Raw genomic sequence first — 15,041 nt, 5'->3', positions numbered from 1 at the left:
CAGTCTTGAGGACACAGCAGTTCGGGGAGAGAGTGAGATAAGAGAGTCCCATACTGACATATTTGCACTGTCACATGCAAAACAGATAGCCAATGGGCAGCAAATATATAGCAGCGGGGGCTCAGTTTGGTGCTCTGTGATGACCTAGAGTGGTGCAATGGGGGATTGGAAGAGGCTTAAGAGGAAGGGGATATTTGTCTACATATGGCTGATGCACTTTTTTGTATAACAGAAGCTAATAAAACATTGTGGAACAACTCAGTTCAGTTCATTCGCTCAGTAATGTCCAACTCTTTGTGACTCCATGGAAGCCAGGCCGCCCTGTCCATCACCAAAAACTGGAGCATGATCAAACTCATGTCCAAGGAGTCAGTGATGCCATCCAACCATCTTATCCTTTGTCATCCCCTTCTGCCCTCAACCTTTCCCAGCATCAGGGTCTTTTCTAAAGAATCTGTCCTTCACATCAGGTGGCCAAAATATTGGAGCTTCAGCTTCAGTATCAGTCCTTCCATTGAATATTCAGGATTGATTTTCTTTAGGATTGACTAATTTGATCTCCTTGCAGTCCAAGGGAATCTCAAGAGTCTTCCCCAACACCACAATTTAGAAGCATCAATTTTTCAGTGCTCAGCTTTCTTTATGGTCCAACTCTCGCATCCATACATAAGTACTAGAAAAACCATAGATTTGACTTCTTTTAATTTCATTGCTGCAGTGACTTTAGAGCCCATAAAATAGTCTGTCACTGTTTCCATTTTTTCTCCATCTATAGGCCATGAAGAGATGGGATCAGATGCCACGACCTTCATTTTTTGAATGTTGAGTTTCAAGCCAGCCTTTTCACTCTCCTCTTTGACTTTCATAAAGAGGCTCTTTAGTTCCTCTTCACTTTCTGCCATAGGGGTGGTGTCATCTGCATATCTGAGGTTATTGATATTTCTCCTGATAATCTTTATTCCAGCTTGTGTTTCATCCAGCCTGGCATTTTTCATGATGTACTCTGCATGTAAGTTAAATAAGCAGGATGAGAATATACAATCTTGACATACTAACTGTTACATCTTGACCTGAATACAGATTTTTCAGGAGGCGAGTAAGGTGATGTGGCATTCCCATAACTTGAAGAAATTTCCACAGTTTGTTGTGATTCACAGAGAGGCTCTAGCATAGTCAATGAAGCAGAAGTAGATTTTTTTTCTGAAATTCTTTTCCTTTTTCTATGATATAACTGATATTAGCAATTTGATATCTGGTACCTGAGCCTTTTCTAAATCCAGCTTGAACCTCTGGAAGTCCTCAGTTCATGTACTGTTGACGTGTACCTTGGAGAATTTTGATCATTACTTTATTAGCGTGTGAGATGAGTGCAATAATTTGAGTAGTAGCACTCAAACTTTGCAGTAGTTTAAGCATTCTTTGGCATTGCCTTTCTTTAGAATTGGAATGAAATCTGATCTTATCCCATCCCGTGGCCACTGTTGAGTTTTCCAAATTTGCTGGCATATTGAGTGAAGCACCTTCACAGCATCATCTTTTATGATTTGAAATGACTCAGCTGGAATTTCATAACTTCTACTAGCTTTGTTCATAGTGTTTGCTCCCTAAGGCCCACTTGACTCCGCAATCCAAGATGTCTGGCTCTAGGTGAGTGATCACATCATCGTGGTTATCTGGGTCATGAAGATATTATTTGTATTGCTCTTCTGTGTGTTCTTGCCACTTCTTCCTAATATTTTCTGCTTCTATTAGGTCCACCTAATTTCTGTCCTTTATTATGCCCATCTTTGCATGATATGTACCCTGGTATCTCTAATTTTCTTGAAGAGATCTCTAGTCTTTCCCATTCTATTGTTTTCCTCTGTCTCTTTGCACTGATCATTCAGGAAGACTTTCCTCTCTCTCCTTGCAATTATACTCCAATAAAAATAATTAAAATTTATTTTTAAGAGCTCATCATCTAGTGTTCTCCTTCATTGAAATGGCAGATAGTTTTCACCCCACTCATACAACCCCAACTGTGTAGAAGCAATTGTGCCCTAGTCACTGTTGTTCTCACTCTCTGGCCTCAGAGAGTGTTGTGTTGTTGGAATAGCTTTTATCTGGAAAGTGATACTGTTGTAACACAGGGAAAAGAAAATGTTCTTGAAATATCAAATGCATATACTGGCCTAAAAATAAAACTATCTGACCAATTCAAGTCAACCCAGTGGTTCCATACAAATCAAAAAATCGCCTAGAAGAAAATAAATACATATTAGAAAATAGATACATATCTGAAAATAGCTCCAAAGGTTACCACAGTTGTATATATCAGTGTTAAGTGAGTTCTCATTTGTCCTTGTTAAATGCATAAGCATTTAATGAAATAATTTTAAAATAAAGAAACAAAAGTGAATGATTTTGGCAACCCTTAATTCTTCAAAAAAAATTTAGAACAACTTAACCGAGATAGCCTCTTGATGAAAGTGAAAGAGGAGAGTGAAATGGTTGGCTTGAAGCTCAACATTCACAAAACGAAGATCATGGCATCTGATCCCATCACTTCATGGGAAATAGATGGAAAAACAATGGAAACAGTGTCAGACTTTATTTTTTTGGGCTCCAAAATCACTGCGGATGTTGATTGCAGCCATGAAATTAAAAGACGCTTACTCCTTGGAAGGAAAGTTATGACCAGCCTAGATAATATATTAAAAAGCAGAGACATTACTTTGCCAACAAAGGTCCGTCTAGTCAAGGCTATGGTTTTTCCCGTGGTCATGTATGGATGTGAGCGTTGGACTGTGAAGAAAGCTGATCGCCAAAGAATTGTTGCTTTTGAACTGTGGTGTTGGAGAAGACTCTTGAGAGTCCCTTGTACCGCAAGGAGATCCAACCAGTCCATTCTAAAGGAGATCAGACTCTGATGCTGGGAAAGGTTGGGGGCGGGAAGAGAAGGGGACGACAGAGAATGAGATGGCTGGATGGCATCACTGACTCTGTGGACATGAGTTTGAGTGAACTCCGGAGGTTGGTGATGGACAGGGAGGCCTGGCGTGCTGTGGTTCATGGGGTCACAGAGAGTCGGACACGACTGAGTGACTGAACTGAACTGAAGTGAACTGAACCTAGATAACATATTGAAAAACAGAGATATTACTTTGTCAATAAAGGTCCGTCTATTCAAGGTTATGGTTTTTCCTGTGGTCATGCATGGATATTGGAGGTGGACTGTGAAGAAAGCTGATCGCCGAAGAATCGATGCTTTTGAACTGTGGTTCTGGAGAAGACTCTTGAGAGTCCCTTGGACTGCAAGGAGATCCAACCAGTCCATTCTAAAGGAGATCAGTTATGGGTGTTCATTGGAAAGACTGATGCTAAAGCTGAAACTCCAATACTTTGGCCATCTCATGCGAAGAGTTGACTCACTGGAAAAGTCTCTGATGCTGGGAAGGTTTGGGGGTGGGAGGAGAAGGGGACGACCGAAGATGAGATGGCTGGATGGCATCACCGACTCGTTGGAGGTAAATTTGAGTGAACTCCTGGATTTGGTGATGGACAAGGAGGCCTGGTGTGCTGTGATTCATGGGGTCGCAGAGTCGGACACGACTGACTGACTGAACTGAACTGAACATAGGCAAGATATACTCAACTGAATGCAGATTTCCAGGGAATACAGAAGAGACATAAGAAAATCATCTTAATTTAAAATGCAAAGAAATGGAAAAAAAAAAAAAAGCAAAGAAATGGAAGAAATGATAGAATGGGAAAGACTAGACACCTCTTCAAGAAAATTAGGAATACCAAGGTAAAATTTCATGCAAAGATGGGTACAATAAAGGACAGAAATGTCAAGGACTAAAGAGAAGCAGAGAGATTAAGAATAGGTGAGAAGAATACACACATGTACTATAAAAATAATAATAATAACAGTGACCCAGAAAACCACAATAGTGTGATCACTCACCTAGAGCCAGACATCCTGGAGAGCTAAGTCAAGTGGGCCTCTACTTACTATGAACAAAGCTAGTGGAGATGATCGAATTCCAGTTAAGCTATTTGATATCCTAAAGATAATGCTAATAAAGTGCTACACTCAATATTCCAGCAAATTTGGAAAACTCAGCTATGGTCACAGGACTGGAAAAGTTCTGTTTTTTTTCCAGTTCCAAAGAAGAACAATGCCAAAGAATGTTCAAAGTATAATACAATTGTGCTCATTTCACATGCTAGCAAAATAAGGCTCACAATTTTCCAAGCTAGGCTTCAATATTCTCCAAGCTAAGCTTCAATAGTATGTGAACCAAAAACTTTCAGATGTACAAGCTGGATTTAGAAAAAGCAGAGGAACCAGAGATCAGAGTGACAACATCCATTGTGTCATAGAGAAAGCAAGGAAATTCCAAAAAAATACATCTACTTCTGTTTCATTAACCACGTTAAAACCTTTGACTGTGTGAATAACAACAAAATATGGAAAATTCTTAAAGAGATAGGAATACCAGGCCACCTTGCTTGTCTTATGTGAAACGTGTATGCAGGTTAAGAAACAACAGTTAGAACCAGACATGAAAAAATGGTCTGGTTCAAAATTGGGAAAGGAGTATATCAAGACTGCATTTTGCTTATATCCATTCTATACAGAGCACATCATGTGAAATGCTGGACTGGAATCAAGATTTCTGGGAGAAATATCAACAACTTCAGTGTAGATGATAGCATTGTAATGGCAGAAAGTGAAGAGTAACAAAAGAGCTTTTTGATAAGAGAGAAGGAGGAGAGTGAAAAATGTGGTTTAAAACTCAATATTCAAAATATGAAAGTCATGGCATCTGGCCCCATCACTTCATGGCAAACAAATCAGGGAAAGTGGAAGCAATGACAGTTCTTATTTTCTTGAGCTCCAAAATCAGTGCCGACATGAAATTAAAAGACAATTTCTCCTTGTAAGAAAAGCTATGGCACACCTAGACAGCATATTAAAAAACAGAGACATTAGTTTGCTGACAAAAATTCACATAGTCAAAGGTATGATTTTTTCCAGTAGTCAGGCATGAATAAGAGATTTGAACTATCAAGAAGGCTGAGCACTAAAGAATTGATACTTTTGAATTGCGGTACCAGAGAAAACTCTTGAGATTCCCTTGGACAGCAAGGAGATCAAACTAGTCAATACAAAAGGAAATCAACCCTGAATATCCGTTGAAAGGCTGATGATGAAGCTGAAGATCCAATACTTTGGCCTCCTGATGTGAAGAACCAATTCATTCAAAAAGACTGTGATGTTTCTAAAGATTGAGGGCAAAAGGAGAAGGGGACAGCAGTGAATGATATAGTTAGAAAACATCACTGAGTCAATGGGCGTAAGTTTGAGCAAACTCTGTGAGACAATGAAGGACAGGGAAGACTGCCATACTGCAGTCCTTTGTGTCTCAGACTCAAAACTCTGTAAAGATTGAACCACAACAAGGGCAACTTAGTTAATCGAGCAATTTGAAAACTCAGAGGCATTCTTTCTTCTTGACATGACTCAATAAATTTTTCCAAAACATTCATTATTTATTTGGAAACTGATATGCAATTTGCTTTGGATAACACCATGATAAAGAAGACTAATACTGCCATCAAGGGCTTTAAAATTTAATGATGTCAAAGATGTATGTAAATAATCTTTATCCTACAATTCTAATAAAATCACCTTTGTGGAAGTCACAAATACCTACTTGAGGTCATGTCTATTGGTCTACTCCTAACTGTCTTTGTAATAGACCTTCTCCACCTTGTAATACAGCAGTATTATTCCTGTCCTCTTTAAGAACAAATAATCTATTGCATTTCAATGCTTGAGTTCTTGACAGAACAAAAGATAATTTTTCCTTCTTCCTGTTGGACTTGGTATCATCACAGGGCATGAAAATTACCCCTTTTGATTTCCTGACTCGAACTGATGTTTTTAATTGTCAGTTTTGTTTTGTTTTGTTTTAATCATTTCCCCTTCATAAGATTTTTCTCTGAAAGCACTGCTAACCAAGAATCAGGCTTGAGAGAGAACAAGATGGTGGAGGAGTAGGTGAACATGGAGAAAATCTCTCTCCACGGACACAGCAGTAATACACCTTCAGACACAGAAATGCATGCAGAACATCAGCTGAGAGTGGACAGTAGTGCCTGGCCACCAAAAACAGAATATATAGAACCACACAAAACTCAGTAGGATGAGGAACTAGGGGGGGAAAACAAGAGTGTTAGTAGAACTTGACCTTGTCCTTGTCAGGTAGAGGAACTGAAGCAGGGGTACAATCTTCACATCAGGGCAATTGTCTGAGTCAGAGGAGAAACATTTAAGGTTGAGGGTGAAACAGCTGGTCTGTGGCAACCTAAATGGAATGAGAATCAGACAGTCCTTACCTGAGCCATACATACCCTAGACAGGGACATAGGCCCCCTAGAAGGCACAGTGGTTGGGAACTGGAGTTTAAAGATTATAGAGTAACCCCAGGGTGAGGTCTGCTGTTGACTGTAGAGAGACACAGGTTGAGGAGTTGTGAGGTATGAGATTGCAGTTGGAAGTGCCTGTGGGGGAAAGCCAGGCAGCCATGGAAGCAAGGCAATACTGCTGAGTAATTCATAGGGGGTGGAGCCATCACTATAGCTATCACTATAGCCTCTCTCTCCACAAGCCAGCATCCGCAGCTGAACAATAGAGAGGCTGGACCATCAAATGCCTGACACACAATACTACACAGTGGGACCGCACCTAGGGTGTTCCTTTGCATAACTGATGTGCTGACTACAGAGTAGGACCCCAGGCAGGGGGCCCCTCTATGTGCCTGATGCACTGAATAATAGAGAAGGACCCCAGGGAAGGGAGCCCTCTAAGTGCCTGAACAGGCAGCAGATCTAGGGAGAAGAATGGCTGAAGACGTCTTCTCATCGACAGCAACGAGAGGCTCAAAAAAATATTCTGATAGGGTCATAACTCCTGAGGCTGAGGCAGTCCCTGTTGTGCACACTTGGAGCAGCCAGGGTTACTGCAACCCAAGCAGCTGCACTACCTTCATGCTCAACCCTCTCTGGGGCAGAGCTGCCACAGGCACAAAAAATGTCTTGTGTCTATGCATGCAGGGTCACTTTAGTCGTGTCCAACACTTTGCCACCCTATGGACTGTGGCTTGCCAGGCCTCTCTGTCATAGGGGTTCTCCAGGCAAGAATACTGGAGTGTACTGGCCAATACTGGTTGCCATACCCTTCTAGAGCATTATATTGTCTGGTGCCCTAGCTGCCAAATCCCCTGAGTACCTGGTGCTGCCAGAACCCCTGTGACCCAAGCATGTGCACAACCTCTGCACCTGGTCCTTACTGGAGCAGACCCAAGTTCTCCAGGGCAGACACAGGAGTGAATCCCAGTGAACAACCCACATGCAGAGGTGTTAATAAAACCACAATTGAAACCCAGGGGCAGTGTGGCTAAGGAAGAAGACCCAAAATCTTCCCATCAGCTGTACAATTACAGATTAAAACCACACAATCAACTAGGCACTCTGTGTCTCTGGAATATATAAAAGGACCTTGAGAGCTCCCACAAAAGAAAACACACTAGCTGATAGCTGTGGACATTGGAGGCAAGAACACACAGGAGTAGGACTAGATTAGAATCTGAACTGCCCCCACAGCAGGTACAGAGACTAACACAGTGCTGGAAGTCATCCTAGGGAGGTGAAGGGGACTGTGACTCCCAGAAGGAAAGGACTCTGACAACAGTGACTCAAGAAAAACTTTTATTATTTTTATTTTTCGCTTGTTCTCTAGCTTCTTTTGATTATTTTTTTCTTTTTTATCCTCCCCCCCCCCGCCGCCATTGTAGTTGTCGATTTAATTTGCACTTTGAAATTAAATTAAGGTTCTGAGTTTTTTTTTTTTTGTTTGTTTGTTTCTCGCTCACACTTTTTATTTTTATAAACCTCTGCCTCTATGTTGGGCTTTTGTAGTTATGCGGAGTTTTCCTTTTTTTAAATTTTTCTTTCTTTTTCCTTATTCTCTTTTTAATTTTTTATCCTGTTACAATTTTTTCTAAATGTATTCCTTTGTTGGCTTCCCCCTTTCAGTTAATCTTTAATGTATATAAATTTTCTTTATCTACCTCTATTTAACTTTGTATATATATTTTTTCTTCCTTTTCCTTCCTCTCAACGTATTTGTTAGTTGTGCTTCCATTGCTTTATTCCCTACTTGGTACCACCTTTAACTTTGTTTTGCAGTTTGTGCTTTAGTTAGTTATATTCATATGACAGATATAATTTTTGGTTTCCTTTGTTCATCAAGTCAATCTGTGGTACTTAACTTTCTTTGGACCATTTTGATATTGGTTATGGATGTATATGTGTATATTCCATTATTTTAATTATTATTTGCCTGATTTTGTAACTGTCAATTTTCTGGGGTTCATCTTTGGTTTCTCATTTTTGAGTGTGAATTTTAGTCTCACTTAATGCCATAGCAAACCACCTGTGGAATCTTGATTCTTGACCAGAAATCAAGCCCTGAGCCTTTGGAGTGGGAACACTGACTCCAATACCCTAGGTTACCAGAGAACTACCCCTAGGGAGTATCAAATAGTGAGAACTCACACAAAGGAAAACACCTGAATACAAAACCTGGCATCATCCAACCACTAGTATCTCCCTGTGCAAGACACCTCATCTAAACAATGAAAAAAACAAACACACAAACCCAATAATCAGCAGACAGGATTACCACCTCACTGAGCCTTGCCCATCAAAGGAAAAACAAAAGCAACAACAACAAAAAAATAAAACTCAGCACAAATCTCACCCTATAGAAGCTTACACAAACTACTGGACAAACCATAGGAAGGCAGAAACTAAAAGGAAGAAACTTGAAACCTCGGAAGGAGGACTTCAAACACAATAAGTACAAATAAAATAAAATAATGAAAAATCAGAGAAATACTACACAAATGAAGGAACAAACTAAAAACACAGAAGTACAAATAAGCAAAGAGGGAATAGGCAACCTACCTGAAAATAATTCAGAATAATGATACTATAGATAATCAAAAACCTTGAAAATATAATGCATAAATGCAAGAATCAATTAAAAATGGCTTAGAAGAAATAAAGAATAAACATACACAGACAAACAGCAAAATTACTGAAATTAAAAATACTGTATAAGGAATCAATAGCAGAATATCTGAAGCAGAAGAAAGTGTCAGTAAGTTGGAAGATAAAATGGTGAAAATAACTTCTGAAGAGCAGAATAAAGTATAAAGAATAAAAAGAACTGAGGACAGTCTCAGAGATGCCTGGGACAATATAAAATGCACCAACATTTGAAATAATGGTGTCCTAGAAGAAAAAAGAAAATATAGGGTACGAGAAAAATTTTTAAGAGATTATAGTTGAAAATTTCCACAACATGGGAAGGAAATAGTCAATCAAATCCAAGATGCACAGAGAATCCCATACAGGATAGACCCAAGGAGAAACATGCCAAGACACATACTAATCAAACTAGCAAAGAATAAAAACAAAGAAAGAATATTGAAAGCAGCAAGTGAAAAGCAACAAGTAACATACAAGGGAAACTCTATATGCTTAATAGCTGATCTTTCAGCAGAAATTTTTCAGGCCAGAAGGGAATGTATTTAAAGTATTGAAAGGGGAAAATCTACAACCATGATTACTGTATCCGTCCAGGATCTCAGTCAAAATTGATAGAGAAATCAAAAACTTTTCAGACAAGCAAAAGGGGAGGAAGGTGGGAGGGGGGGTTCAAGATGGGGAACACATGTACACCCAGGGCAGATTCATGTCAATGTATGGCAAAACCAATACAATAATGTAAAGTAATTAGCCTCCAATTAAATAAATAATTAATTAAAAAAAGAGAGAGAAAATTCAGTACCACCAAACCAGCTTTAGAGCAAATGTTAAAAGGACTAATATAGTTAAGAAATACAAAAGGAGAAAACGATCTACAAAATCAAACCCCAAGCAACTAAGAAAATTGCATTCAGTTCAGTTCAGTTCAGTTCAGTCGCTCAGTCGTGTCCGACTCTCCGCGACCCCATGAATCACAGCACGCCAGGCCTCCCTGTCCATCACCAACTCCCGGAGTACACTCAAACTCATGTCCACAGAGTCGGTGATGCCATCCAGCCATCTCATTCTCCGTCGTCCCCTTCTCCTCCCGCCCCCAACCTTTCCCAGCATCAGAGTCTTTTCCAGTGAGTCAACTCGTCGCATGAGGTGGCCAAAGTATTGCAGTTTCAGCTTTAGTATCAGTCTCTCCAATGAACATCCAGGATTGATCTCCTCCAGAATGGACTGGTTGGATCTCCTTGCAGTATAAGGGACTCTCAAGAGTCTTCTCCAACACCACAGTTCAAAAGCATCGATTCTTCGGCGGTCAGCCTTCTTCACAGTCCAACTCTCACATCCATACATGACCACGGGGAAAACCATTGCCTTGACTAGACGGACCTTGGTTGGCAAAGTAATGTCTCTGCTTTTTAATATACTATCAAGGTTGGTCATAACTTTCCTTCCAAGGAGCAAGCGTCTTTTAATTTCATGGCTGCAATCAGCATCTGCAGTGATTTTGGAGCCCAAAAAAATAAAGTCTGACACTTTTTCCACTGTTTTTCCATCTATTTCCCATGAAGTGATGGGACCAGATGCCATGATCTTTGTTTTCTGAATGTTGAGCTTCAAGCCAACCTTTTCACTCTCCTCTTTCACTTTCATCAAGAGGCTTTTGAGTTCCTCTTCACTTTCTGCCATAAGGGTAGTGTCATCTGCATATCTGAGGTTATTGATATTTCTCCCGGCAATCTTGATTCCAGCTTGTGCTTCTTCCAGCCCAGCGTTCCTCATGATGTACTCTGCATATAAGTTAAATAAGCAAGGTGACAATATACAACCTTGACGTACACCTTTTCCTATTTGGAACCAGTCTGTTGTTCCATGTCCAGTTCTAACAGTTGCTTCCTGACCTGCATACAGGTTTCTCAAGAGGCAGGTCAGGTGGTCTGGGATTCCCATCTCTTTCAGAATGTTCCACAGTTTATTGTGATCCACACAGTCAAAGGCTTTGGCATAGTCAATAAAGCAGAAATAGATGTTTTTCTGAAACTCTCTTGCTTTCTCCATGATCCAGCGGATGTTGGCAATTTGATCTCTGGTGCCTCTGCCTTTTCTAAAACCTGCTTGAACATCTGGGAGTTCACGGTTTATATACTGCTGAATCCTGGCTTGGAGAATTTTGAGCATGACTTTACTAGCGTGTGAGATGAGTGCAGTTGTGCGGTAGTTTGAGCATTCTTTGGCATTGCCTTTCTTTGGGATTGGAATGAAGACTGACCTCTTCCAGTCCTGTGGCCACTGCTGAGTTTTCCAAATCTGCTGGCATATTGAGTGCAGCACTTTCACAGCATCATCTTTCAAGACTTGAAATAGCTCAACTGGAATTCCATCACCTCCACTAGCTTTGTTCGTAGTGATGCTTTCTAAGGCCCACTTGACTTCACATTCCAAGATGTCTGGCTCTAGGTCAGTGATCACGTTATCGTGACTATCTTGGTCGTGAAGATCTTTTTTGTACAGTTCTTCTGTGTATTCCTGCCACCTCTTTTTAATATCTTCTGCTTCTGTTAGGTCCATACCATTTCTGTCCTTTATCGAGCCCATCTTTGCATGAAATGTTCCCTTGGAATCTCTAATTTTCTTGAAGAGCTCTCTTGTTTTTCCTATTCTGTTGTTTTCCTCTATTTCTTTGCATTGATCACTGAGGAAGGCTTTCTTATCTCTCCTTGCTATTCTTTGGAACTCTGCATTCAGATGCTTATATCTTTCCTTTTCTCCTTTGCTTTTCGCCTCTCTTCTTTTCACAGCTATTTGTAAGGCCTCCTCAGACAGCCATTTCGCTCTTTTGCATTTCTTTTCCATGGGGATGGTCTTGGTCCCTGTCTCCTGTACAATGTCACGAACCTCCATCCAGAGTTCATCAGGCACTCTATCAATCAGATCTAGTCCCTTAAATCTATTTCTCACTTCCACTGTATAATCATAAGGAATTTGATTGAGGTCATATCTGAATGGTCTAGTGGTTTTCCCTACTTTCTTCAATTTAAGTCTGAACTTCGCAATAAGGAGTTCATGATCTGAGCCACAGTCAGCTCCTGGTCTTGTTTTCGCTAACTGTATACAGCTTCTCCATCTTTGGTTGCAAAGAATATAATCAATCTGATTTCGGTGTTGACCATCTGGTGATGTCCATGTGTAGAGTCTTCTCTTGTGTAAGAGCATATAATTCAGCCTGTTTGGCTAAAGTAAACATAGGTAAAGATGCTGCCACAACATCAGAAGGAGTTGCAATAGCATACCCAGCACAATATTTGTGTGGTAATCTTTTAAATAAGAAGCAACAGTGAACTCTAAGTCAGCACTACTCAGGGAAGTTTTCTGTAGGAAACCATGAAGAGTCAGAAGGGACTTCGCTGGTGGGCAGAGGCAAGAAGGATAACAGTTTAAAATTATTACAATGTTAAACTTGTTATGTGAGGGCCAGCCAACAAAATAAATTCCTGAAAGTTGAGGTCACTGACTGAGAAATATTGAGTGTGATGAGAATTTATTAACCCAAAGGGCAGTGACTATAATGGCTCTTAGGCCATTACAGTGGGCCACTGCATCCAGTTTCTAGGCATAACACACTATGAGTCTACTTATCGCATCACTCTACTTAGACCCCCAGATTGTATGTAATATTTTTATATTGTTAAGCATGTTTCTATTATGGCTTGAAATTGTAATTATCTTTTATGTATTTATTTTTTTAACTCGCTATTGATTATAAAAACTGATAAACATCTTTTGCTATTATAATTATGTAATTATTATTCATTTTAATACCACTGTATCATGATTGTTCAACAGAAAATGGTAGAATAGGGCTTCTCAGGTGGCACTAGTGATAAAAACTCTCCTGCCGATGCAGGAGCCACAAGAGATGCTGATTCGATCCCTGAATTGGGAAGATCCTCCCGGAGGAGGGCATGACAGCCTACACCGTATTCTTGCCTGGTGAATCCCATGGACAGAGGAGCCTGGCTGTCTCCAGTCCACAGGGTCGAAAAGAGTCAGACACAACTGAAGTAACTTAGTACACAGTACACACACAACACAAAAGTGAAAGTCACTCAGCCGTGTCTGACTCTTTGCTACCCCATGGACTATACAGTCCATGGAATTCTCCAGGCCAGAATACTGGAGTGGGTAGCCTTTCCCTTCTCCAGGGGATCTTCCCTGGAGACACATCACTAAAACTATCACGTAATAGGAAAATCTATAATCACTTTTCTAAAGTCCACATGCACATTAGAATTACCTTTCAATTTTAAAAAATACAAACGCCCAGGTTCTTTTTTATTTTTCTCCAAAGATCCAGATGTGATTCTGAACAAGCAGGTTTTTATGATGATCTTTTATTTTTACTTTTTCTTTTACTTCTATCTACATTGTTTAACATTTCATATTCAGTAATCACATTTCATTTAGGTTATGTGTTCCAATTTCTTCATCTCTATTTCCTTGTTGTTGTTGTTATTCTTTCTTATGCCTTTATCAGGTGTAGTGGAAAAGCTTGTGTATACATACACATGCAAAGACAATATATTCTGTAAAACATGAAATTTTTGCCTAGCTAAAAAATGTACAACATTTTTGTCACTTGTTTGATGAAATATGAATAGAGTGCTAGATTTCTAATTTATATTAACTGAAAACTTTGATATAGTTACATTTATTCTGATATCTAGTTTTACTCTAAAAGTCTAGAAAGTATATTATCTTAGAGACTTAAAAAAATACTTAATATGATAGAATTAGCTCCACCATATAATTGACATTTTTAAAATAGATTAAAAGCATTATTTCCACTTTTGAATATGCTTTCTTTGTAAAGTCACTGAAACTTCCTAATTTTTATTTGCAATGATTTTTTTATGAATGGGTATAAGTTTGCACATTGAAAATAATAATTATTTTTAAGTAAATAATTTTATTAACATTGGAAAATTTAAACCATAAAAAAAAAATCCCTGTGCTTTTATGAAATAAGAGTTAAAAATTAACAAGATTCAAATTTCCATTACTTGAGGATTTATTTATTTAATATGAACTTTTTCTTAGTCCCAAGTGCTAGGGCAGTCTTGGTATTTGGTTCACCTCAAGAGACTCTTGTGTTCACATTAGATTGTTTAAATTCTTCAAAGTTTTATCTATGCTTCATTCCATTTCCACTATTGGTTTTATGTTGAAAAACTCTGACTCTGAGTTATTTAAGTATTTTGCAATTGATTTCTTTGGTGATAAATGTGGACTGCAAGTGTGAGCTTTATAATGACTTCCCTGGGGTTTAATGGCTGATGGTTCTTTCTTGATGTATAGCTTGTCAGTTCTTGAGCTCTAAAGAGCCAAGGTGTTGTCATGGCAGCTCTATAAATTTACATTTCTTCATAACATTAAGGAAAGCCTAAGACTCATTTCCAGGAAACTTCTTTGGTGCTATTTTCATCTAGTGGTAAAAATCTCAAAAGAATATTCCATGAAGAGATATTACAGTGTTGATAGTTTTAAGCACTTTATTAAATTTTAATACATAAACAATGAGTAGAGGAATAGAATATGTTAGCAGAATATATATACTTAATGTGTATATTTATTATATAATTAAATTAACTAATTATCGTTACCTATATGTATTTTTTTAACATGGCAGGTGTCTGAAACAAAGCAAAAAAAAAAAAAAATTGTTAAAAGCTCTTGTGTCCCAAGTCTCACAATGATTAATAAATTATTAAGTTTTCTGATACTTCCTGAAATGTATTGTCTTTCCTTATTAAATAAAATCATGCCTTATTTTGTTAGGTGAAGGATCACTGACTATTCCAGAAATAAGAAGTAGATATTAACATTTCAGTGTTATAGGTCAAAAATAGAAAAATTTTGTACTGATTTTTAGCAAAACTTCCAGC

The sequence above is a fragment of the Moschus berezovskii genome, chromosome 10 (assembly GCF_049115385.1).
Source record: "Moschus berezovskii isolate FMDL1 chromosome 10, NW_MosBer_1.0, whole genome shotgun sequence".
NCBI lineage: Eukaryota > Metazoa > Chordata > Mammalia > Artiodactyla > Moschidae > Moschus > Moschus berezovskii.
Note: the sequence above shows the minus strand (reverse complement) of the source record.